Source organism: Terrapene carolina, unplaced genomic scaffold (genome assembly GCF_002925995.2).
Source record: "Terrapene carolina triunguis isolate 2854851 unplaced genomic scaffold, T_m_triunguis-2.0 Scaffold211, whole genome shotgun sequence".
Lineage (NCBI taxonomy): Eukaryota > Metazoa > Chordata > Testudines > Emydidae > Terrapene > Terrapene triunguis.
The window spans coordinates 40,626,678-40,652,090 of record NW_020664562.1 but is presented as its reverse complement, the minus strand read 5'-3'; the positions used below and the strand labels follow the sequence as shown (position 1 = coordinate 40,652,090).

At 41.3% G+C, this 25,413-nt stretch overlaps 1 pseudogene; it reads right to left on the bottom strand.

Annotated features, from left to right (window-relative positions):
- The window catches only part of LOC113407372, a 150,690-nt pseudogene that overhangs the window by 25,582 nt on the left and 99,695 nt on the right, over window positions 1-25,413 (bottom strand).

Genomic DNA, 25,413 nt, shown 5'->3' with positions numbered 1-25,413 from the left:
TTGCACCCCCAGGGGGTGCGTGCATCCCAGGTTAAGAACCACTGCCCTAGAGCAAGGGGGAAGTAGAGAAGGAATCACAATTCCTGGGGTGTCTCTGAGTCCTAATGCCATGCACGGTTACTCCTTCATGGGGGACGGCAGGGGGAAAGCATCTCACACAGCACCTTAGCTCAACACGGAGCCTACAGGCACAGTTTAGCCCATAGGGCTTTACAGTTTCAAAAGATTTTAATTTTCAAAGGAAGGACTGAGGCCCCTGGCCTATCACAACACCTACTTGCTGATGGTGCAGATGTGGAACTGAGCTCTGTGCCACATGGGGAGCGTGTGTGCATCCCTTGTGTAGCCCCTCTAATTACACACACACACACCATGTCCAGAGGAACTATACCAGTTCCACTGCCAGAAAGCACTCCACACCTGTAAAAGAGGGACCAGGATTTACTCCATGGAAACCAAACCAAAAACTGAATGAATCCAAAAGAATCACTCACACAAACACACACAATGCTCTGGACAGAGAAGCACATTACAAAATAAGGAGACTCTTAGCAGCAGCATTATGAACTTTCTTTATAAAGCCAAAGAGCCAGTGTAAAATGGACCTAGCACAACTGAAATAAATGCAGTTCTATTGATTTACACCAGCTAACAGCCTTGGCCTAGAATACAAAACATTGGGGAACCATTCTTCAGGGGCAAAAGCAAACATAGCTCAAGTGAGCTCAAGGGAATTGGGCCCACAGACACCAGTGAACTGGTTCCATTTTATGGATGTTTTTAGGGAGGACAATAGTTCATAAAAATAATTGCAAATATGAGGTTAAAGGAAGAGCTGGTTAGAAAATGGAATGCTCCTTTCGATCTCTTTTCCCCATCAAAATTTTGAAGAAAAAGTTTGCTGAAATTTCTAAATTTTGAGATGTTTTAGCAGTGCTAGTTAAAAGGTTCTGTACATTTGCATAGAGTGGATGGTGTTTGCACAACTCCTCTGCATTACTGATAGCGTGCCTTAAATAAAAAACATTTCCAAAAGAAACAGGGCTGGAATTCTCAACTACCTTGTGTGACGGGTTCAGCCACAGAGATCGCCTTGGGACTGTCACCTGACGTGCTGAATTTACCTGAGAGCCCATTTTCCCTGCCAGCTTGGGACTCCAGAACCCTGTCTTGTAGAGCCAGACACACTAGCCTGCTGCAACACAACCCAGGTCTGGTCCCACGCCCCCATAGCTGCAGACTTTAACCAAAAACTACTCAGCAGGTCCAACCTATCTCCAGCACCCAGACACCCAGCTCCCAAACCCCAAATAAATCTGTTTTACTCTGTATAAAGCTTATACAGGGTAAACTCATAAATTGTTCACCCTCTATAACACTGATAGAGAGACGCACAACTGTTTGCTCCCCCAGGTATTAATCACTTACTCTGGGTTTACTAATAAACAAAAGTGATTTTAGGGGGAGGGATAGCTCAGTGGTTTGAGCATTGGCCTGCTAAACCCAGGGTTGAGAGTTCAATCCTTAAGGGGGCCACTTAGGGATCTGGGGCAAAATCAGTACTTGGTCCTGCTAGTGAAGGCAGGAGGCTGGACTCAATGACCTTTCAAGGTCCCTTCCAGCTCTATGAGATAGGTATATCTCCATATATTGTATAAAAAGTAGGATTTAAGTGGTTTCAAGTAATAACAGACAGAACAAAGTAAGTCACCAAGCAAAATAAAACAAAACACGCAAGTCTAAGTCTAATACATTAAGAAATAAATTTGTTAGTCTCTAAGGTGCCACAAGGACTCCTTGTTGTTTTTGTTTACAGGTAATAAGCTTCTTTCACAGACTAGACTCCTTCCTAGTCTGGGCCCAATCCTTTCCCCTGGTACAGTCCTTGTTAGTTCCAGCAGGCATCTTAGGTGAAAAGCAGGGACTTTCTCATGACTGGGACCCACTATGTTCTGTTCCACCCCCTTTTACAGCTTTTGCACAAGGCGGGAATCTTTCATCTCTCTGGGTCCCTGCCCCTCCTTCTAAATGGAAAAGCACCAGGTTTAAGATGGATTCCAGTATCAGGTGACATGTTCATATGTTCTGTGAGACCCCAGCCTTCATTCTTCCAGGGCTGGCCTGCATGCAGCCAGGAAGGCTTGCAAGTAAACAGACCATTTACAACCAATTGTCCTAGTCAATGGGAGCCATCAAGATTCTAAACCACCATCAATGGCCCACACTTTGCAAAATTACAATAGGACCTCAGAGTTATATTTATACTTCTAGCTTCAGATACAAGTATGATACATACATACAACTAGGATGAACACACTCAGTAGATTATGATATTTGTAATGATACCTTACAAGAGACCTTTTGCATAAAGCATATTCCAGTTACATTATATTCACACTCATAAGCATATTTCCATAAAACATTATGGAGTGCAGCGTCACACCTTGCACCTTGTGTGCTTTCTGCATTCACTCTGCAAAGGGGTAAGGGACAACACTTGATGCAAGGCAGAAGAAATAGAATATAAACTAGGTAATAGTCACAGTAGGCCTGATTCTGATCTCATTTCCCCTGGTGCAAATCAGAAGTCATTGTATTGAAATGAATGGAGTTATACCAGCATGAGCGACAGCAAAGTCAAAGCAACAATATAAAGGAAAAAAATGTAATAAAAATCAGGCAGGTCCTAGATCCAGAGGGCTAGTCACTCAGGGTACGTCTACACTACAATTAAAAACCCACGGCTGGCCTGTGCCAGCTGACTCAAGCTCAGAAACTCAGGGGTTCAGGCTAAGGAGCTGTTTAACTGCGGTGTAGACATTAGGGGTCGGACTGGAGCCTAGGATCTAGGACCCTGCAAGGTGGGAGGGTCCCAGCTAAAGCCCGAACGTCTACACTGTAATTAAACAGCCCCATAGCCCGAGCCCCATGAGCCTAAGTCAGCTGGCACAGGCCAGCTGCAAGTGTCTAACTGCAGTGTAGACATACCCTCTGTTCCTGTGCTTGGTGCAGGCACATGAGTGGGGAGGCAAAGGGACTTTAAGCAACTTTTGTGCCCTCCATATTCTGGATCTGATCCCCAACATAAATTAGATTGGCCCCATGGATACTCCAACCTATGTTAGGCAGTTACAGCCCCTTAACAGACATTTCAGAGCTGAGAGTAGCCAGCATGCAGCTGTGAATACACCCCCTCCCTCCCTGCCACAGCCCAAGCTCAGGGCAGCATTTTGGGTATTATTACAGCAGCCCATGGAAACCGCTTATACTGGGGAAGATTCCTGCAGGTGGCTCCGTCTCCTTTACACCTCCTGGATGGTGTAAAGGGGCTGTAGAAGCTTGCACCTACTTTTTAATTTTCCCTATCTCCAAGAGTTTTGAAGGGGGGGGGGGGAAGAGATTCTCTCTCATATCCAAGTGGGTCATAATTTAGAATCTATGATTTATTTAATGGTGGTTTTAACCCCACTTAGAAATAGACCACTTTCATGATTTATTGATTGCTTCTTCCCCTTGTTAATTTGACTCATTTCTTAGGAAATTATTCCTAGTTAATCATAGTAAGGATAAAATTAGCTATAGTACCCATTTTGCTGCAAAGGGAGCGTAAATAACTTTTAAAGCAGATCGGAAAGAAAAACATGTTTAAAAAGCCCAGAAGAATATATAAAATGATATTTCAGAGTGGGCAGTAAATCAAGTCTCTGCCCTGTTACTGGGCAGAGTTGCTCAGAAATTTACATTCCACTGGAGTATGGTTTTCACAGCAGGTTCTTATCAATTGAATTTGCCACATCTTTTGGGAAACACACCATTCTGGAAGATAAAATCTCCTGCCTCCCCCACTCCATTCATAGGATAAAAAAACAGCCCTGTTGTGTGCCTTTTTTACCCACTGGAGGAATATAAAACCATTATATTTAAGTATCATAATAGCCAACATATGCTTTTTCTTAGAAACGACACCACCATCTGGATTAAGTTCTACCGATAATTTCAGACAATGTTACCATTTTTTCTTTCTTCAGGAGGAAGAAACTGACCAGAGAGCAACCTTTTCAGATGGGGAATAGATTATTTTCCTTGCCCCGCCACCTGAGATCTTGGAAAGGGCAGGGGGAAAAAACCCCTCTTAAATGTACTAACATATTTTGATTTCACCTGCTAATTGATTATGAACATCTAGCCAGGTATCCCTCAATACTAAGCATGCATGTCTCCTATTGCCTTTGGACACATGACTTCAATAATAAAAATATGTCATGACTGTACTGATGATAATATACCACAATATTATTGTAGCAGTCTCTTCGCTACTACCATATCGGTCATTAAATACTGCACTTATTGCATGGTGTAGGGAGTAAATGAGAAGCAAATTTAACCCTTAGCCTACTCAAGGTCTTTAAATACATTGGAGAGTAACCGGGAAGCCTTCTCACCTGAATGAATCCTTACTAGCCTCATGGCTATTGTCATGAACGTAGCAGACCTTCTGGGCTACCACATCCAACTGGCTGTAACTGGAAATGGGCATGCCGGGATAATTGATGTACTCAATCTGACCGTGCACAGGTGGCACAGAGACGGCATACAGCAGCTTCTCGGGTTTGCTAGTGCCATCTGTTGCCATAAGAACATCTGTCGTCAAGGTTACCCTGTCACCCTCTGTTAAAGTTACAGGTTTGGTGAGTAGAACAATGTCCCCTAAAAAAAATAATAATAAAAAAAATCTCAGGAAGAGAAATTAAAAGGGGGGATAATCCTTTTACATTCCACGGGGAGGAGGGGGCGGAAATCAGCTTTTTGTACAAAGAGGGAGAGGTCGGGGAAATGAACCACAAAACACTGTAGGGGATTTAACAAAGAGAACTTTATCAAAACAGCTTGGGAAAGGATTTTTTGTTTTAGCTTGCCAGGTTTTGGATTTTCCTCAGTTAAATTACTATCTTTTATAGCACAAAGAAACTTTAACTTAGGTGCGCACAAGACATTTGCAAGAGTACAACCATACAGATCTAGAAGCATTTGTTTTAAAAACAAAACATTCCTCCTTCTGATTTTTAATTTCCAATCTGATCCAAACAATATGGAGATTCCACTCAGTGTGTGTGTGTACATATGCATGCATAGTTTTGCATGTACGGGAGTTCCCCAAAATATTTAAACTGGCTTTGAGGTTTTCTCTTTATGGAGAGAGAATGACCCATTTGTTCACAAAGAACAATTAAGTTAATAGGCCCAAATGAGCCGATTGACAAAATGCCTTAATGAACTAAGCACTAAGCACAACATTGCATTTAAAGCTGATAGCGCTATGTGATGCTGTAATCTCGGCAACAGAGGTTCCATATCCATTAGATTTATTTTTTAAAATCACAGCGGCACAGGAAGATCAACACAATTCTCTCCCATTTACAAAACAGCAGCCAAAATACATTAAAACCACGAGGAGTTGGACAACTAGGATCAGAAGTAGAAATAATTTGCCAGTTCGCAGCCCTCTGATACAGTTCTATTGTATCCACTCTTAACTCTCCTAGGTTATAAAAAATGAAAGTATTAAAATTACAACACAATGAGCTGGGTGACAACAATGGGACAAAAGTGGAGAATGACATCTTGGACTATCCCAGGGCTTAGGATGAGTGATCTTCATATCACCATGAGGAAGTCAAAGGCTGAAGCAAAGAGAAACTACATTTGATAGTATATATAAAAAGAAAAAATGCCATGCCGATTTCCTAATGCACTGCTGCAGATTAACATGTTGATGATAACGGACAAGCAGGGTGTTTGTAGCATTGAGCCAGCAGTTTTCATGCCTCTTACCTTCTTATAATGTTGCCAGTTGACTTTCATGTACAACAGAGCTCCTATTATTCATGTAAGTCAGTTAGCAATATTGGGGATGGTAAATTTTAAATATGTATTTTTTTTTACTCCTGCTGCAAACTCTGTTCTGCACCAAGTTTGCGGCACTGCTTTCAAAACCAGTTTGATGGTTCAATCTTACCCAAAATGTTTCATGGCTATTAACCATGAAAACCATCATTGCTGGCTTCCCACTGCATCTGCTGTGCTGTACTGGTATGCCACTGAAACCAATGGGACACTAGGATGCACTGCATCTACTATATTTCGTGCATTAAGCAGGTGACTAATTGCTTAGGAATTTATTCATGGTTAACCACAGTATAAACACAATTAGTTATTTTGCCTTTATAAAGTGAATGTAACCAACACTTGAAAGCAATTTTTGGGGAAATTAAAAAGAAATAAACACCACCACAAAACTCTTCCTTGGAACACATACTTGAAAATGCAGGACTTGGAACATTTGGCAGAAGTCAAGTCATTAAAGTTGTGTTTTAAAGAGAGGTGGGGGGTTTCCAGTTATATGTTGCCTCTAGGAAAGAGTATTACTACATTCATAAGGCTCATCTGAAGTCTGGGAGCCATTTCCAGGCTATTTCCAAAAGAGATCAAGGCGTGTGGGAGGAAACATCAAAGTCAAGGAGAGAGGAACAAAGCTGGCAGGGGAAGGATGGTCCAGAAGTCAGGGAGCTTGCCTGAAACTCAGGAGATACAGCCTCTGTGCTCCCCCTTAATCAGGCTTTGTGGCAACTACACAAGGCCTTAGCATTTTTGAGTGGGCCTATAAAACAATTTTTCCCCTGTCCCCAAAATGTAACTGACTTCAGTCCACTGTGATCACAACACTCAGCATAAGGGCACCTTGAAAATTTGAGGGATAAGCCCCTATGGCTTGTTAGACATTAGACAATTAGGTCGGTTTACCTACATCAGTCAGGGGTGAGCAGCATAGTTAAGCCAGCCTTTCAGGGACGTGTATTACCTACGCCAATGGGAGAATCCCTCCTATCGGCATAGGTAGTGTCTACACTGTAGGTAGGGTCAGCATAGCTAGCGTCATCAATATACTTCAAAGCACTTTCCAAGATCAGCATCAATTTCCCCATTTTAGAGATGGGAAAGTGAGGCACGGGGAGGTGAAGTTACCCAAGGTAACTCTGTAACCCAATGGCAATGTTTAAAAAAATACATCCAAGCCTGTGGTGACAGAAGGCTGCCAGCCACTGAAGGGTTGTGTGTTCATTCTAGTGTTGTTACTATTTCTTACATTTCTGGGGCCCACAGTGTGCTAAGCATTACATTAACAAAGACAGGCACATCCCCTGCTCTAAAGAGCTTCTATCTAAATAAAAGACAAGACTAAACAAATGAGAGGAACGAACATTATGGGGTGCAGGGAAATAGAGGGGATGGAGCACAGAGGTTACAAATATAAGATTATGCAGATACTCAGCTGTAGCAAGCCAGAGCCTCAACTTGTGTAAATTGTTGTTGCTCACTTGAAGGCCATGCAGCTATGGCAATTTACACAAGCTGAGGATTTAGCCACTCATATTTATATCTTAAAACAAATTAAGGAATTTAGTTTTCTTTGCAAAATGTATATAGTATTTTTCAAACGCTATTGAATTGATCATCACAAAACACCAGCAAGGTGCGCAAGTATTATTATCCCCATTTTACAGAAGGGGAAAAATAAGGCAGAAAGGTTTGGGGCCAAGTTCTCAAGAGTAGTCTTTACACTGAGATGCCCAACTTGAGATGCTTAAGTTGTGTCTAACTGGCAGTTTTGGGGAATCTTTCCCTTGCTGTCATGGATCTGTTTAGACCAACAATATCAAGTTATCAAACCATTCTCAGAGTCGTGCTAGATAATGCGGTGCTAAGAACGCCAGCAGCTGGTCGAGGGTAGCGCCCATACCATTGCTAGTACCAGTGAAGTTGCACCTGAGTTGTGCAATGGTGGGAGACGTCCCAAAAAGTGTCAGTGCAGACAAGGCCCTAGGAATGAAGTCTGAGATGTTGAGTGTCCACACTTGTAGTGGAATTTATAAAAGCCGCAGGTACCTAGCACCTTTGAAGATTAGGCCATCTAGTTAGTCTCTAACTATGGAATTAGGGCCCAGATTCAACAAAGCTCTTAAAACACACATGTATGTCACGTTAACTTCAGGACATGCTGAAGCAGAGCCTAGGTGACTCATTTTAAGCACCTATGTTTGAATAGCTTGGTCATTGCACATCATCTAGTAATTTATTTAAAAAAAAACCCCATCTTTGCAGCATAATACTGTAGCACCTGGAATTAGAATAATATGTTAAAATCAGATTAATACAGAAAGATGTCAGTTATCTTCTGGTAGTCCAATCAACTACTGTTCTTATCACTTTTTTCTTATATTTCAATATACATAGGATACAAATTGAGACGGGTTACAAATTCTAGCATCAGATCTCTAGTGAAGTCATTTTTATTTGATGGCAGAATTTGGCCCTACTATGTTTTTTTTTTTAAATGATAAATCATTTCCATATCCAATAACCTAGAGAAAAAACACAGTTGGACTCCCAAGACTGGCAATATTGCCCAACCTCTCTGACTTGGGCATTCTCAGCCCTCAGCGTTTTTGCAGGCAGCTTCTTGAAAGTTCCATTAGGTTTAAATGGCCACTGTGCATTCTCTCTCTCTCTCTCTCTCTCTCTGCCAGGATCAGGGAGATTTGTGTGCCTTTTGTTATGAACTTGCTCAAACATCGTGGACTTGAACGTTCTACTTGAAATAGAACATTGGTGGGTTTGCAGTAGAAGGAACAGAGAAGTTAGGATGACAAGAGGAGCAGAGGGGACAGTTTAAAAGCAGGTACAGAGGGAATGGTGCCGGGGAGGAAGAGAGAAGGTGGAAAAGAGGACAATATGGCTGAAAAAGTAAATGTATCGTGTGTCACGTACAGGACACCTATGTGCGCCCACCTCTTTTTAGGAGCAATGCCTTTTAAAAAATACACTGCAACACGTATATTTTAAAAACCCTACCAAAACAAGACACTTCACTGCATACACTTCTCCCCCGGGAAGAGGATGAGGGAACAAACAACACATGGCAGATGTTAGTCATGATGCATAAGGCACTGCTGGAAGGTGCTCAGATACCATGGTGATGAGCACAGTATCAGCACGTATATTAGAAGGATAGGGTGATGGAAGAGAGTCTTAATGGATTCATAGATTTTAAGACCAGAAGGGTACATCAGTTCATCTAGTGTGACCTTCTGTATAACACAAACCAAAGAATTTCATCCAGTTACTCCTGCATCAAACACTTGTCACAAGGGCACCCCTTTTAGATAGTAAAACAGTTCTTTACAAGTATTATTCCCACTTGGGAAGTGGAGGTGGGGTGGAAAACGCATACAAGGGGGAAATTCATGGATTTGTACTAGTTTTGTGACCCCAATTTAGAGAGACCCACTCCCTCCCCTACACACACACTCCAGTCACCACCCCCAATTGCACAAGCCTTTGCCTATTTTGTACCACATTTTTCCTTGATTGCACATATTATTGTCTCATTAACTGCCAAGCTTTCCAGGGCACTGAAAAGGAGAGAACATTAAAAATACACTGAAAAGTCCTAGAACTCAATTAACACACACCGGGGGAGATGGGGGAAAGGTTGGGTTTTCAGCTCCAATTATAAAAGGCAAATCTCTCTCTCTCTCTCTATATATATATATACACACACACACACACACACATATCTATATATATATACATATACACACACACTTTTTGTAATGTCAGCTAATTAGACTTTGACAACCAATTAGCGGATTCTTAGTGATGCTGAGAATCAAGTTAGCATTAAGAAAGGGGGAGGGAAGGGAAACCAGCAGGCAAAATGCTCCTTCTTCACATACAGGCTATGTTTAAAATTCATAGGGTCAGATCCTGCATGGGGTTTACCTCCCTTGTAGTTGACTGCCAAGGCGGGTGCATGAGGGTGTATACTTAGCACACAAGTTGCCCTGCTAACTTTACGTCACTGTAACTCATGCAGGCCAACTGCAGGATAGTACCCTCCATCCTACTTGCAAGGTTACATTTTAACTTTTAATAACCTTTTCTCTCCTTTTTTCCAGCATCCATGAAGTACCCAGATGATTATTTAGGATTAATGGATTATCAAAAGTGCCAGTTGGCACACGCCTAGTTTAAAAAAAAAAGTGTAACAAATGCAGCTGTTTACTAATAAATAAAGCCTCAGCTGTAACAGAAATAAATTAGATGCATTTAATTGGTCGACTGCAAACCTCCTCTCTTTATTACAATGCTGCTTCTTGTTATTTCATGATGTCAGGGTACATGGCAGACTGACAGAGTGTTTATGAATCACAGTTTGCAGATGGCACTCCTGGTTTTTCGGCAGTTATGAGCACAAGTAGCATGAGGACTCAATAGAGGGTTTTTGCCAACAAGGACCCCCTGAGAATTAGCTGCCTCCACTTCTCTTGTGCCAATTTCTCACTGACTGGAGCACTATTTCACAAAACCTACATTCAATAAATTACAGCCGCCTGGCAAGAATTTAGTAAAATTTAACACTCTGAGTACACTGGTGTCTCAATTTGATTTCTATTCATTTCTAAAGGACATGCGATAGTACTTGGAACAGACCTTGTGTGATTTTTTTTCCACCCAGCTAGAAGAATAAGAGCCCAGGAATACCCCCACCCTGCCTACAAAGAGATTTTAGGTCTCCCGAGAACGGCTCACGGTCTTGTGCCCCGGACCTTGAGAGTTACCTTCACTAATGACAGTTTTATAATCCAATGGGGAAATAATCTCAGACCACTGCGCTTGGAGCTGGTGAGCTGTAAGACTTCTGGACTGAACTCCCTTCTCTTGGCCACTTCAATGAGTTATGAGTAAACGCATGAGGGATGTGGCCATAATTGTCAACAGATTTGTCAACTTGTGTCATTAGTTATGCGCATAATGGATTTTATTCTAATGAGTTTGTTCATCAGAATGCCGGGAGGAGCTGGCCTCTTCAGAGGAAATGAACTACAAACTTCGCCCATGCATTTTAAAATACATCAGTGCCACATAAAGGGAAAAGGAGCATTTCCTTTCTTTTTAACACGCTGCAGTTTTCACTTAGGTGAACTGGATATATTGGGCTAAACCTTCCCATGATTGCTGTAGGCTCATTTCCTACCTTTGCCCACATTTCTAATGGAGATGTAGAAGCTTTCCGGTGGGCAGCTGTTCTCCCCATCTGTCACATAAAACTGAAAACGATCATAACTCTTTAGACCCAGGATGTTAGTATGGAAATACCAGAGGAGGCTCATGTCCACATCCTCTTGAATGAAATTCATTCCAGGATACAGAGTGGTCCAGCATGACATGGCCTGAAAAACAGAATGAAATGGTTGGATCTGTACCCACAAATAAAAAAAGAAAAACCCACTGGGGCGCCTTTTCCACAGCTAACACATGGGCCAATCCACAAGACATGGTACATGCAATGGAGTAACGTACAATAAGCCTTTTGAGGGAAGTATTATTAGGGGTACTAGCTTTAGTCTCTAAAGAAATGAAACAACTACTAATGTTCACACCTAAGCTTGTTCTTCTGGAAACCTACCTCCTGCCTTTCTAAAATCAACCTAGAAATTTTTATTTGGGAGAAATCCAGACTGTCCCACCTAACCCTAGTTGGCACCCTTACCAAAACAATGTTTTCTGTCTGCCCAGCGGACGCTCACACCCCCCTCTGTCTCTCTCTGGTATCCTACTTCCCAGCCAGTCACATATAAAAATCCCCGGCATGTGCCAAACACTGCAGATGGGTCCATTGTAGCACACTGTAATGTTCATAGCTGACACTCAGGTGTTTCTATTTGTACTTGCTAGCTGGCCAGAAGCAGGTGTTCTGCCAAAGGGGAGGCACTAAGCACTTAGATATCATGATGAGAAGATATTAGAAAAAGACAACTAAAGAAATAGAAGAGAGGAACCAGAAAAGGGTTGCCCAGAGCAAGAGATAGACTAGTCCACTATCAATAGCCTTTTCCCATCAGTGGTTCGGTGTCCCTTCCACTCCATCCCAAACTCTGTCTCGATACTGGATTATGTTTTCGAACTCTTTGCCAGAATAATTCTATCTAGAGTTAGACTAGTTCAGCTGGGACCTATCACCGACCGCAAAGTCTTGTTATCTCTAAAGCAACTAATTCAAAAGGCCCAGGTGGAGGCAGGATGGGCAGGGAGTTGCTGAGGATGTTTAGTCAGTTTGGCCTTTTCAGACTGGCAGCCTCTGGTATGCATGCACTGCTTTTATAGGGCATGGTAAAAAGTGCCATTATGGCTTCTTTGCAGCTCACTTTAAAAAAACAAAACAAAACAAAAAACAAACAGCAGCAAAATAGTCTTCTTCCAAACATCAGGATGACATGTGGGGGCTTTTGCTGTTCAGGGGGTGTACAGAGTTGTTAGGATGAGTACTATAGTTTTTTTGTCTTTTCCATTCTCCCCACTCCCTCCCTCCAGGAGCCCGCTCTCCTTCCAGCCTAATTTCCTCCAGTTTAATTCAATTTCAGTAATCACAAGTCTAGACACCACAAACAGCAGCTTCACACCCTAGGGTACATTCATAATTGTCTTGGCTATCGCAAAGAGGCATTATGTACAACCCTGCACAAACCTGTAGCATCTACAACCATTTATGTCCACAGTACTAGAAATAGCTTTCACCTTTATGAACTGACTTCTAGAGTAAGAACATGATCAAAATTCACCCCAGACCCTTTCCCAAAGACAAATACTTTAAAAGATTCAGGTGAATGTTGCCCCTAACTGAGCACTCTATGTTTGTCAAGAGCTACAGAGTAGGACAGGGCTGTGGGGTGCTGGGAGTCTGCTGGGAGGAGAGTTACAGTAGGTCACTTACCTCTTGGAGGAGCCTAGAGAAGAATATCTTCCAAGTGTCTGGAGTCTGCCAGGGAAAAGGGAGGGAGAGACTGGGGTAGCAAGAACTTGTCGGAATGTGAGGGTGTTGCTATGGTGATGAGGATGGGAGGGCAGAAGAGGGTTAGGAGTCCACCTAGGCCGGCAGCAATCACAGCAGGCACTTTGAACTCAACGGTATTCTTCTTCAAGTTCAATGTTGCCACCATACTTGTTAGTCTTTTGAAACGCAGAGGCACAAGTTAATTTTGGATGCATTTATTATTATCCTAATCTTTATGGCTAATAACTTACCCTACACAGTGACCATCACGCTATTCCCTCAGCATCATCCCAGCCAGCAAGCTCCTGCACTGCATCTCACCTGCCCACGGAAGACTTCGCACACATCAGAGGAGGTAGCAATGCTGAAAACACCCAAATATGTTGGGTTCCAAATCTGAATATTAGGACCTGTGAAGATCCTTAATTATATATATATTACTTTCATTGAAGCCACAGCCCCGTTTACAGTCCTACAAAGTCACGCTTCCAAAACCCACAAAAATTGGGCAATTTGATTGTTTGCCATCTTTTAGAACTTCTAACTCTTTAGCTCTGAATCTGGTAAGAAGTTAAGAATATTAATGAAGCTGTTGTTGGACTGAAAGGACCGTTCATTCATACACGTAATAATGAACAGTTGTGGCACCTGAAAAGAGTTTTGATTTGGTTAAACAGTCTCACTATTGAATATTTACTCTTGCTCCTATATAATGTCTAGCATGGATATTTAATGAATACGGTCTATCATACCCTTTCCTCCTCCAGTTTTGATCAGCTTGCTGTCATTATTGACCGGTATTATCAGACAGGACAAAAAGCTGAGCTTGTCATTTAAACCATCTCCCAGAGAACTTGGGCTTTTTATTTAGAAGGCTCAATCCCTACTCTACATTTTTATTAGCAAACATGTTTGCTTATGTCCATGAGACTGAACAGTGAAGAAGCAATGAACTTATTTCCCCAACTTCACAGATCATGTTTAACTTTGTCACAACTCAAGCATTCAGAACTGTAACATAAAACCTCATTCAGATGATCCCCTTATAAAATTAACGACTCAAAAGATTGGTCATATAATTATATATACATTTTTAAAAAAAAGCAAACTTTGAGCACTGAAATATAGCACCTTGTTTTTTTTAAAAATCTACAACATTTTTGCTTCATCGAGCAGGCATCAGCAGACAGCTAAAGCGCTATACCATAGCCAAGAACTAATATAGCCATCCTAACTAGCACCATAACATTTTCCATTTTCTTACCATTTTGCTATTTTTACTGAAAAATTGTCAAGCATGACCACCTGACTCCTGAAACGATTTTTTGGGCATTCCCAGCAAGCAAAGCAAAACAAACAATGCTGAAATACACTGTAATATATTTCTATGACCTAGATTTCCTCATGCACACAAGATGACAAAAAGCTGGAATTCTACTTTTAAAATCACTCCCTCACTCCCTCCACACATACGCATTTATATTAGTAAATTATGTGAGACTCATTACATTTTATAGCCCTGCATAAAAACCTTACAATTTCTTACTAATATTTTGCAATGACATAATGCCATTTGTAGAGGTGCCACATAAAGGTATTGACTTTTACTGGCTTCTGATGGCAAGACTATCCAATTTATATTCTGTTTTATATAAGCGTTCTCAAAATTTATTGACCCCAATGGATTTCTCAAGTTGCTTAATTATAAAAGGAAGAAGACAGCATAGTGGCTTAGTGAACCAATATAAAAGTCAGTTATAATGTTTCATTACAAGAGATGGTTCAAAGAGTCAGGGAGCAAAGTGTCAGTTTCTAGGACTCAGTATAGAGAGGTGACATTTTTCTGCTGACTTATCCTAATGTCAGATGCTAAAAAGACTCTGCACAGTGATGTAGGGTTATGTCTACTGGCTCATGTTTATGTCAGATCGGGTGGGTCCTATTAGCTTTAATTCAAAAAGGGTAGACACTGAAATCCTTTTATTTCTGAGGCAAAGGAAATTTGGGAAAGAGAAAGAGAGGTACTACAGGGTGAACCCCTAGGACTAACCAAAATCAGGAGAATTTTGGCTGTGGTTTATGTTTTATTGTTACTATTTATGTTATCAATAAAGGCAAACCATGCAAGAGGTTAAGTGTGGACCACTTCAGGTGTGCGAATACTGTGTTCAGAATTAAGTGGGAACGCTGCATGCTTACAAGTTAAAAATAGATGGACACTGAAAGATGTCAGCACCTTTAACTTTAGGTTCCCTAATTTTTGCACATTGTTGATGATGTAATGGAGTTTATCCCTGGGGGAATCTTTGTCTTCTGCTTCTAATGCTACACTGGAAATGACCTTATTCTCATCAACTTCCAAACCTGCAGGAAGACACGAAATGGGACACCAGGTGAATAAACTAAAGGCACATCACTTCACAACTGGCATTGTACAACTATAATCTGTGAGCTGAAATTCCTGTTCCTCTTTGCACTTAGCCATGTCTCTATCTTGCACAGCGGCTACTAGCTCCAGAGGATGTATTTTACATAACACTACACTCAGATCAGTGCAATGGAGGGTTGTTCTTTTTCTGAGCTGGTCAGAAAAAAAACCAGAAATGTCAGGAAGCTGCTCCCCTATCCAGCCCTGGGAGGCCAGTGTGTGTCTCAGATCCAGTACCATTATCCCACGCTACCTCCTTGGGTCCAGCCATGGCCATCTCCCAGGGGTGAGGCCAAAAACCTTTGGGAGGTAGAAAACTTTGTCAGGCTGCCACTAAAGCAGCAGCAACACTAACAAGGGAGGGGAGGGAAACGAGGCATTGAAAAGAATATGAGTGAAGTGGCTTGATAGAAAGGTCAGTTAGTTCCTGGACAAATTAGTGATCAGTTGGGGTGTGAGCAAGGAGATGAGCCTATTTTTTTTAATCTGGAAACTCTTGGGGATGGCACAGAATGTCTTTATATGTTTGTACAGCACCCACCACAAGACTGCTGCCAACAAGGCTTCCTGCCCATGCTTTATCCCTCCCTGACCCCACATCTCCCTTGAATTTTAAATGGAGGAAGTGGTGTGATGTTGCTCTGCTGCTCAGATTATCTAAAGATGGTACCTCAGGCTCCATTTTGGGGCTTGGTAAGCTAAACAGCTATGCAAAAAGGTGAACGTACCCAAATAGGGAATATTTGGCTGAAAAAAGTAAATAATATCTAGTAATTTCCCTAGAATGTTTTCACATTTCAGGAAAATTGTGTTCGAGAGAGAGCCATACCCAGGAAACGCTAATTTGTGTGACCATCACTTTACACAGCATGAGACCACAGGTCTCACTTCTCTTGGCAGCAGTACAGGGCTCATGTTTTCATACGGATGAAGTATTCTTGAGCAATTTCTCCAATTTATTAGGCATGAACAGGCTTGTCTTAGCATCAAGCACGTAGGGTTTTTTATCTTTACTTTAAACAAACATTTATTATGGTACTTGAATGAAAAGTCCTGCCTATGTCTACATATGAGTTATGTCCTTTTCCAGAATCACAGGCTACGGATGGTGCACAAGTAGCATTGTGTGGTTCTCCTTTGCTGGAAGAAGATCTCTCAAAACTCGGTAGTTATTTTTAATTTTTACACTGCTTTCCATTACAACCATAGGAGCCAATTAAGCCTTATAATTCCTAAATTAACAGGCAAGAATGAACAGAAAATTTTCAATCCTATTATGAGTGCATAGGTGAATAATACAAAAAAATTTTGCAAGAAAATATTTTAAATTTGTTTAAAATGAATTTCCTTCAACTGCTGTCACCCTCTCTTTTTGTGTTTGCATTGCACAGACATTCAAGTGATCATGTTCTTCTGACTTATAGTTTGCAGAAAGGAAATGTCAAAATTGCATGCATAAGTACTTGTGTCGTAAATTTACAGGGCCCAGTTGTACAACCCTTACTCATGATGGTGAACACTTACTCGCTGGGTAATCCCATTGTCATCAATAGGATTAGTCACATGAGTAAGTACCCACCAACAAGAGTAAAGGTTGCACAAACACTGGTACTCACTGTTGGTGTAAGTGCTTCCATCTTTATCCAGAAAGGAAAAAGAAACAATACCATTTGCCTCCTCTGGTTTATCATGACTCAAATTTTGACTAATATTGCTCAGTCCCCAGAGTGTAAAAAATTTTAAAAGTTATTTGTTCAATTAATTTGAACACCAAATAAATCTGATTAATCACAGCCAACTGTGATGGAGATTCCATGAGACAAAAAGGTGGTTAAATGCATCAAATAACTGAGAATCATAGAAATGTAGGGCTGGAAGTGGCCTCAATAGGTCAAGTGGTGTAGCCTGTCCCTTGCTTCCTGATGGCAGCCTTCTGTACTCTGGGAAGCTCCAAACTCTGGCTCCTCCAGAGAGCTGTTTGACCAAAGGCCAGCCCTGAATATTATTAAGTACAGTCGAGTACCGTCAAACTTCTGATGTTACATTGCGACATTTGGGGGGAGGGATTGTCATAAATCTCCATTGCCCCAGGGCTCCATAACTTGAAAGTCAGGGATGAAAGGTTAGCGATGTTTCCCTCATAGAGGAGAAAGTTTTGCACACTCTGAACAGGTGAGCCCCAGAGGAAATCCAGGCAGAAAGCAGGGACTCTGCCATTTTGTAACCGTTCAATGTTTACAGCATCTATAAACATTTTAAAAATACACACATGATGCTCTGGGAACATACCCAAGGCCATTTCAAATATGTGGAGTATCAATACCAAACTGAGCACTCCTCAGTCTGCTGCTTCACTATGGAGAAGGACAAGATGAAGTGAATCGCTGAACTCTTTCTCTGACAAGGATGCCAGAAAGGGTCCCAAATATCCAGGGATCTTTTAAGGAAGAAAAATCAGAATAACATTTTGTTTTATACATTCATCAAGCTTATTAATCTATGCTTTGAAATACAGGCATGATATTTATCCTCACAACTACAGATGGTCAGGAATTTGTTTAAATTGAAACTGTTCATGGGAAATAATTGATTTCAAAGAATTTCCCATTTTGAAAAAAAAGTTTTGGGATTTTCAAAATGTCTCATATCAAAATTTTCTAAAGCAAAAAATGTTCCATTTATCAGGACGAAATGACTTTTTGTTTCAAAATTTAAGCTAAAATAAAATTTATAACATTTTAAAAGATTGAAGCAAAAATGAAACATTTTAAAATTATTGAAACAAAACTTTTCAATTGGCCCATTCCAATTTTTTTTGGGGGGGAGGGGGGCAGGGGAGGGAAGGTTTTCAGTTTGTGAAAAATTTTGAGTGTTCATCTTTTTGCCCCAATTCAGAACAGGAAAAGTTTTTGAAATCTCAAAAATTCTCGCAGGATTGGTATACCATTTCACACCAAGCTCTACTCAACACACCTGTGAAATAAGGAAGTACCATTACGCCCATTTTACAGATGCGACCTGACACAAAATGACTTGCCCCAGATCACATAGGAAATCTATGGTAGAACAAGGAATCAAACCAAGATCTCTCATATCCCAGGTTAATGTCCTTACCCCTGGACTCTCTTCCTATATATGCGAGGCCAATAAAAGAAATACAATCCGTTACTTTGTGCTCGACCTATCAAATTTATTTTTCACGATTATATGTCTGGCAACTTTTGAAACCCTCTTATGAAACATACTGAACCACTACCAGGCCTCTCCTTCATTTGATGGAAACTCTTCAATAAACTAAGAGTCTGTAACACCACTGGAAAGAGCAGACTTCTCCACACAGTCCTTTTAGGGCTTGATATAAAGTCCAATGACTTCAATAGGCTTTGAACAGACCCTTGAACAGAGACTATTAATTGTACTAGACTGTATGATGGCTTGCCTTCGTGGAGGTCACCAAATTGCTTTTCTCTCTCAGAGCCAAGACAGGTTTTGAAGCCTGATCTCTAAGGGGTGAAATCCCAGCCCCATTGAAGTCAATGGGAGTTTTGCCATTGACTTCAGAGGGTTCAAAATTTCACTCCAGACATGGAAGTCATTCCCCTTTGGAACATACCACAGTGTCACTCCCCACTCCCTACCCCAGAGTGAGAGCAACAGCCACCTGTGCACTGCACCTTAGATTATGGGCCAAATTTTCAAATTAAAATCAGCACACAGATATCTAAACAAGCCTTCGGGGCTCAGTTTTCAAAGCTCGGTACCGAAAGTTGGACATCTATATCTGCAACTAGTAGAACTGGTCCACAAATGTATAATTTTTTCCCCATGAAAAAAATTAATTGAAATTTTTCCTACATTATTTTCAACTTTCAACAACAACAACAACATCAGTTAATGAAAAACAAAACATTTTCAGATTCCGATAACTAAACTTTTGTTGTTTTATTTTGTTTCGAGGTTTGTGGTTTTACAAACCCTTAATCAAAAAATTATTTTTTCGGGAAAAATATTTCCACTAGCTGTAGTAATTAGGCATCTGAACAAACTGATTTACAGAGGGCTGAGAATTGAAGTTAATTTTGTAGGTGTTTTCCTGAAAATCAGGCCATTTACTTTGGGGCCTAAACACTGGAATTGGAAAACATGGCCTTAATACTTGTAAGCTTAACTTTCAGGTTTTGTGCATACACACAAATTACATACAAATAAACTTGTTTTGAGGAAAATTAGTTTTTCCTGCATTTGCCGTAGAATATTTCCAAATTAAAAAGAACATGGTTGTTTTAGCAAGATCATGAACAGGCTACAACACACGAGATTATTCCTCTCCAGTCAGAGCAGGAGTTAACTTAAAAACATTGTAAGAACAGCAGCAATAGCACCTCACAAAAGGCATGTTCAGAGCATTTGGCACTGCAGGTTGCGCGCTCTGGATCCATTCAGCACCTATTGAAGTCAATAGGAGGGTTAACATGTAAAGAGAGCAGATTCAGCCCCTATCTGCTAACGAGCATCAATAGGGATCTCATCGCACTGCAGCAAATGGGGGTAATTGTCAAAAGTAGACTGGGGGAAATGAAAGATGTGTTGTGGGTTGGGAAGGAGGCCAGGGGAGAAGGTGATGAAGGAGGAGGAGGAGGAAGGGTAAAGTTCTGGCCCAAATTAAGTCAGTGGGAGTTTTGCCCTTGACTTCAATGCAACCAGGATTTCACCATGTCCTTAAAATGCCCCTACGTTCACTCAATCGTATTTAGTCTGTCAAGGCTTTAGCTGAACTCTGGCTCAGGTTACAATTCAATGTCATTACTGTACAAGGAAAAAAATATTTTTTTCCTACCAACAACAATTTACTCAAAATGCTAACACTTAGAATGAAACCATGTTTTCCCTGGCTACCGCGTGCAGTTTTTTCTTAAAGTCATTTTGCGTTCAATGTCACTTAAATAGCTAACCTGGAAAGATGAGGGATTTCATCGTTGACTGGCATGATGTAGATGTAAAGTGTCCCTTGGACTGTGTGCTTGCCATCTGTCAGCTGCATGGTAAAACTATCCTCTAGGCTTTCTGTGTCATCATGCATGTACACTAGCAACAGTCCTATAGGAAGGCGGAGGGGGGGGGAGAACTGGACAGTGAAAACTTAGAACATCTTCAAAAGGACACCAGTCATGGGATTCAAAACCCAATCACTGGGATTCAAAATACAACTACAAGGCCTGGGACCCAGTTATCCCACGGCCCAATCCTGTTAAAATGAGGAGTTTTGCCATTCATTTCAACGGAAGTGGCGACAGTCTTAGGACACGATCCCTTTTACATTGGATCATGGCAACTGAGATCCACTTGGCTGCTCTTGCGGTTATTCCTGTTCGTGCACAGCCAGTGGAGAACAATCTCAGTGGAAGTCCCTCCACCTTGATAGTTCATCACCATCCAAACTTGGCGAGCTTCTGTGAAGACCGTCGGTGAGTTCCGTACCAGAGGTGAAATCATGACAGTTTCTGGAATGTGTTTTCGGGGCCTTTAAAATAGTTTTGGATATCCTGGGCCTGATCCAACATTTCTTCCACAGCTAGAACTGCCATTAAAGTTAATCTCTCTAGGTACTTGCATAGCCCTCAGCATCATAACGTCGAAGCGCTTCACAACCATTCTGGATGTTATCCTCCCAACACCTCTGGCAAGGTAGAGAAGTAGTAAGCCATTTTTTTCTCAAAATAAATGAGAACAGATGCACAGGGCAGATTAAGTGAATTGCCCAAGTCACACAGGAAGTTTGTGGCTAGGGTGGGAATTAAATCAAGGTCTCCAGAGTCCTAATCTAGCATCCCATCCACTAGAACATGATTCTACCCTTGTTGGGAAAGCTGGCTACAGAAGAAATGTGGGATCAGGCTCTTCATGGACAGGAAATACCTAAAACTGGGATAGCGATTGGCTTGAAAAGCACCTAACTAAATAAATCAAGAGTTTGACAAATTCAAAAGGGACTTGAATGCAATGAGAAGGTATTTGAATATGCTGGAATTTAAAAACAGCATTAAAGGAAAGACATTCCTAAAAATAATCAGGTGTTAATTGAATAAATAAAGTTGTCCTGAGCAATTGCAAGAGATACAGCAACGAATATTTTACAGGGTCTTATTCCTTCCATTGCTGACGACAGTTTTTACGCAGCACTTTAACCAAGTGCCTCTCTGTTTAATTTAGATTTATCTCCTTGCCACAAAATGTGCTCTGCCAATTCTAATAATTGTTATTCACCAAATGTATCATGTGTTTGCTGGGTTAAAATGTTTCTGTGCTTGCAGACTCTTACGCCAGTATAGTACGACTCGCAAAAGAGAGGCCTAAGAAAACAGAACTCAAATTCAATCACATCTGTAAAGGGTTTTTAACTCATTGTATAAAAGCTGAACAAGCTTCTTACTTCTAGGAAAGAGTGGATTGTGTTTCATGGATGGCCCTGGTATATATGGAATGCACAGACAGATTCCCTTCCAGTTTGCAAAATAAGCTTTTTTCTAATAAATCAGCTTCAGGAAGCTAATTTCCTCTAGTCTCCGTTTTTTCAAAAACGGAAGCGGCCATTATGTACAAGTTCCTTAAGGGCCATTACACTTCTCTGGAGTGTGCAATCCAAACAGTGTGGAAGATGGATCTAAATGATGTATTCATCTCCTTGAAATCGCTCTGTGGAACATGCATAAGTTCAGTTGTGCTCCATCTGAGAAAGCTCTAATGGATTGAAACCCTACATATCCTTAGCTGGTGTCACTGGGCTGGATCCTTAGCTGGAGTAAATCAGTGTGGCTCCATGATTTCCCTGGAATTAACGGAGCAAGGCCAGTTTACATCAGCTGAGGATCTGGCCCACCAGTGCCCCCACAATATCCTATGGTCATTTTTGGTTTAAGTTTAAAAACAAATATTTATGGAAAAGTACATTTAAATAATTGAAAAGGACCCATTCAGCTTGTCAGACTTTCCTAGGAATAAGAAATTAAGATAACTGATAGTTAACTTTCCAAAAGCTTCAAACACCTGTCTTATATCTGGCTTCAAATGATGAGTATATCAACTTCAAGCAGTCAGATCCATTTGGGACTATCGGAGTAGTATGCATAAGATTCTAGGAAATGTTCTGTACACTCTTTAATGTAACTCTATTAAGTTTGCAATAAATAGGTTTTTTCCCTTATAGTTGCAATCAGTTTAATCTATACACAAATTTGAGATTTCTTTTTCCCCACTCCAAGGCCTTTCTCTATGAAAAAGGTGTATCTCTCACTTAATTCAATCTACAGAATTACTGTTGCTAGTTTTTTTAAAATTTAAAGTAGGTCTTTACAAATTTGAAACACACACATTAAACAAAGCTCTGTGGTTGGTTTCTCAGCTTAAATCATAATCAAATAGCCCACAGCCCTGTACTGCTTCTCCTCCACACCCTGCTCCTTTCTCCTCACTTGGCAAGAATAGGACACAGATGCCAAGCTGTGCAACATACATCTGGTTCTTTAGCAGATTCTAGAGGCAGTTGTATTGGCAGCTTCAGAGATGCCTTTGGGTCCATCACATGGTTAAGCAACAGACTGAACTGGCCAGTTCTCTTTCACATCATTTCCCTTTGGCTTGGCTTGTGTTGTGGAAGGTATGTACACTTTCATCCACTTAACAACAAGCTCTTGTGGAAATCTTTACAATCAGTATGGAAGCTGTAGTGTGGTTAGAAAAAAAACAGGGGGGGGAGGAGGAAGATTTGTGCAATTATTTCTTATATTTGCAGAAAACTACAATCCCGCTGACCATCAAGCAACCCATACATTCTATACAGTACGTACACTATAAATTATCACTATAGTCTCAGTTCTTTCTGTTTTCAAAGTGAAATCCCCAGCTCATTTTGCACAGACAATATTAAGGAAAGTGCAATTCATCCTCTTTCTTGAGTCTGAAAAGCTTAAGCATACATCGAGCTTGTTGCAATGAACTGTGGTTTCCAGCAGAGGACATCCGCAGCTCATACAACGTAAATCTAGTTAGATCAGAGGCAAGCTCTTGTGCTGCGAAGCTGATAAATGAAAATTATTAAGCATTCAGAGCCAAGGATCTGACCCCAGCCTTTTAAAAGTCTTGTTCGGTAAAGACAAAACATCCTATGAACAGATGACCATATTCCTCATGAACGGGCCACAAGAGAGGCTGTAATTAATCCAAGTCTCATAATAGTGTGTTAACACTGAGACCAAGGAGACCGTTTTGTACATGTGCAATCATATATAATCCACATAGCCCTGATGCAGCGAAAGTGTACGAACAATAAAAGCCAGTAAAGGAAAGCCCAAGTTCCATTACTCAGACCTTGCTTGAGTTCAGCCAAGGAAAAGCTGTGAATCTGTAAGTCTTGATAAAGGGCTGCTGAGTTCAGCTCCTTGTACCGACCGACATCTCTGCCACAGACTCCATTTAATGTCAATCCGTGAACGGGGAGTGGGGGGCAATGACAGAGAAACTCAGTGCATTATGAGGGCCATCAAGATCTTCAGCATTCAAAGTGCCAGGCTCCAGCTCACACATGTCACCTTCCATTACCTAGGGGAAGAGGGAGAAGTAAAGGAAATTTCAGAGATTTCTGAGGAGGAGGAGGAATTTTTAAAGCCAGAGTGAAAGATATTGGAGGCTATCAAAGGGCATTTCCCAAGAGATTCCTCTCAAGGTTTACTTTGCTGAGAGAGAGAGATTAAAAATCATATGGGAAACATCGGTTTCCTATTGTCTGTAAAAGCGGATTTCTGGAGACCAGATGCACACAGGTGAGAGTGAGAGAACACGAGGTTTGGGCAAGTCTTTTAACTGGGACTGACTGAGATAACCTGGCAGATCTGCTGCAATTGCAGGGGGCTCCCAGGACAGAGGAGAGGGGGAATAGCAGTGGGTCAGATTGCATTATTTTCCTTAAATAAGTTTATGTAGGCTCCTTCTTCCCCTCAACTGGAAGCTAGATACTCCACAGGCATGCCAAGATTTGCTTGCACTGCCTTCATCCGGGGAACTCTAGATTTCATCAATGATGAAAAATCTATCTGCATTATATGAGCTCTCCCTGCCCCACAGTAAATGCACCTTTAAAAAAAATACTGTATATATTCCCAGTATACTTTTTTTGCCCTTCAAAACTAGTGTATAACATAGTATAGCGCTGACACTTTAATTTCAAGTCATGAAAAAGCAAACAAGTGTGTGTAAACAGTTCAGATACCTTCTTACATAGCTCATCTAGGATATTGCTTTGATTCCATTAGTTAACTAGTTTTTGTCATTTAATTGGGAAGAGGAATGTGAACTGATGGTCCCACTCAAAGTGCTGTAGCTCAGTGCTATCAGAGAGGCCCTCACTAAATTAGAAGTGTCATCTGTTTTGATTACAGATTTTATTTGAGCGGAACTGGAGTGTTAGACAAATACACTTACGAAGCAAATGCTCTCACAAAGGACCATGACAGATCATTTTTTCCCCAACTGGAATGTTGGAAGCAAGCTGCAGCCCTACCTATTAAAGTTTGGATTGGTTATATAGGCCTGATCCTGAAATCCTGGCACAGGCAAATGGCATCTTGACATCAATGAGCATTAGAATCATTGTAAACTCAAGGGGATGATACAAGGCCACCTGTGCAGGTAAGGGAAAGATTGGGAGCAGGGCCAGCTCCAGGCACCAGCTTAACAAGCAGGTGCTTGGGGCGGCCACGGGAGAGGGGCGGCACCTGCGGCAATTCGGGGGCGGCAGGTCCCTCACTCCCTCTAGGAGCGAAGGACCTGCCACTGAACTGCCGCCGCCGATCACAGCTTTTTTTTTTTTTTTTGCTTGGGGCAGCAGAAATGCTGGAGCCGGCCCTGATTGGGAGTCAGAGGTGTAAACATCTGTGAATACCTCCTTTCAAACCCATTTGAATGAGCCAACTCTTAAATCTTCTCTCAGATTGGCTCCTGTTCTCAGTTCCTCCATTCCTGAAGTTGGGGGGGGAGAGGGGGGCCCACATAGGTAGCTTTAAAGTACCTTTATGATCCTTGTATTCTGGGGCAGACAGGG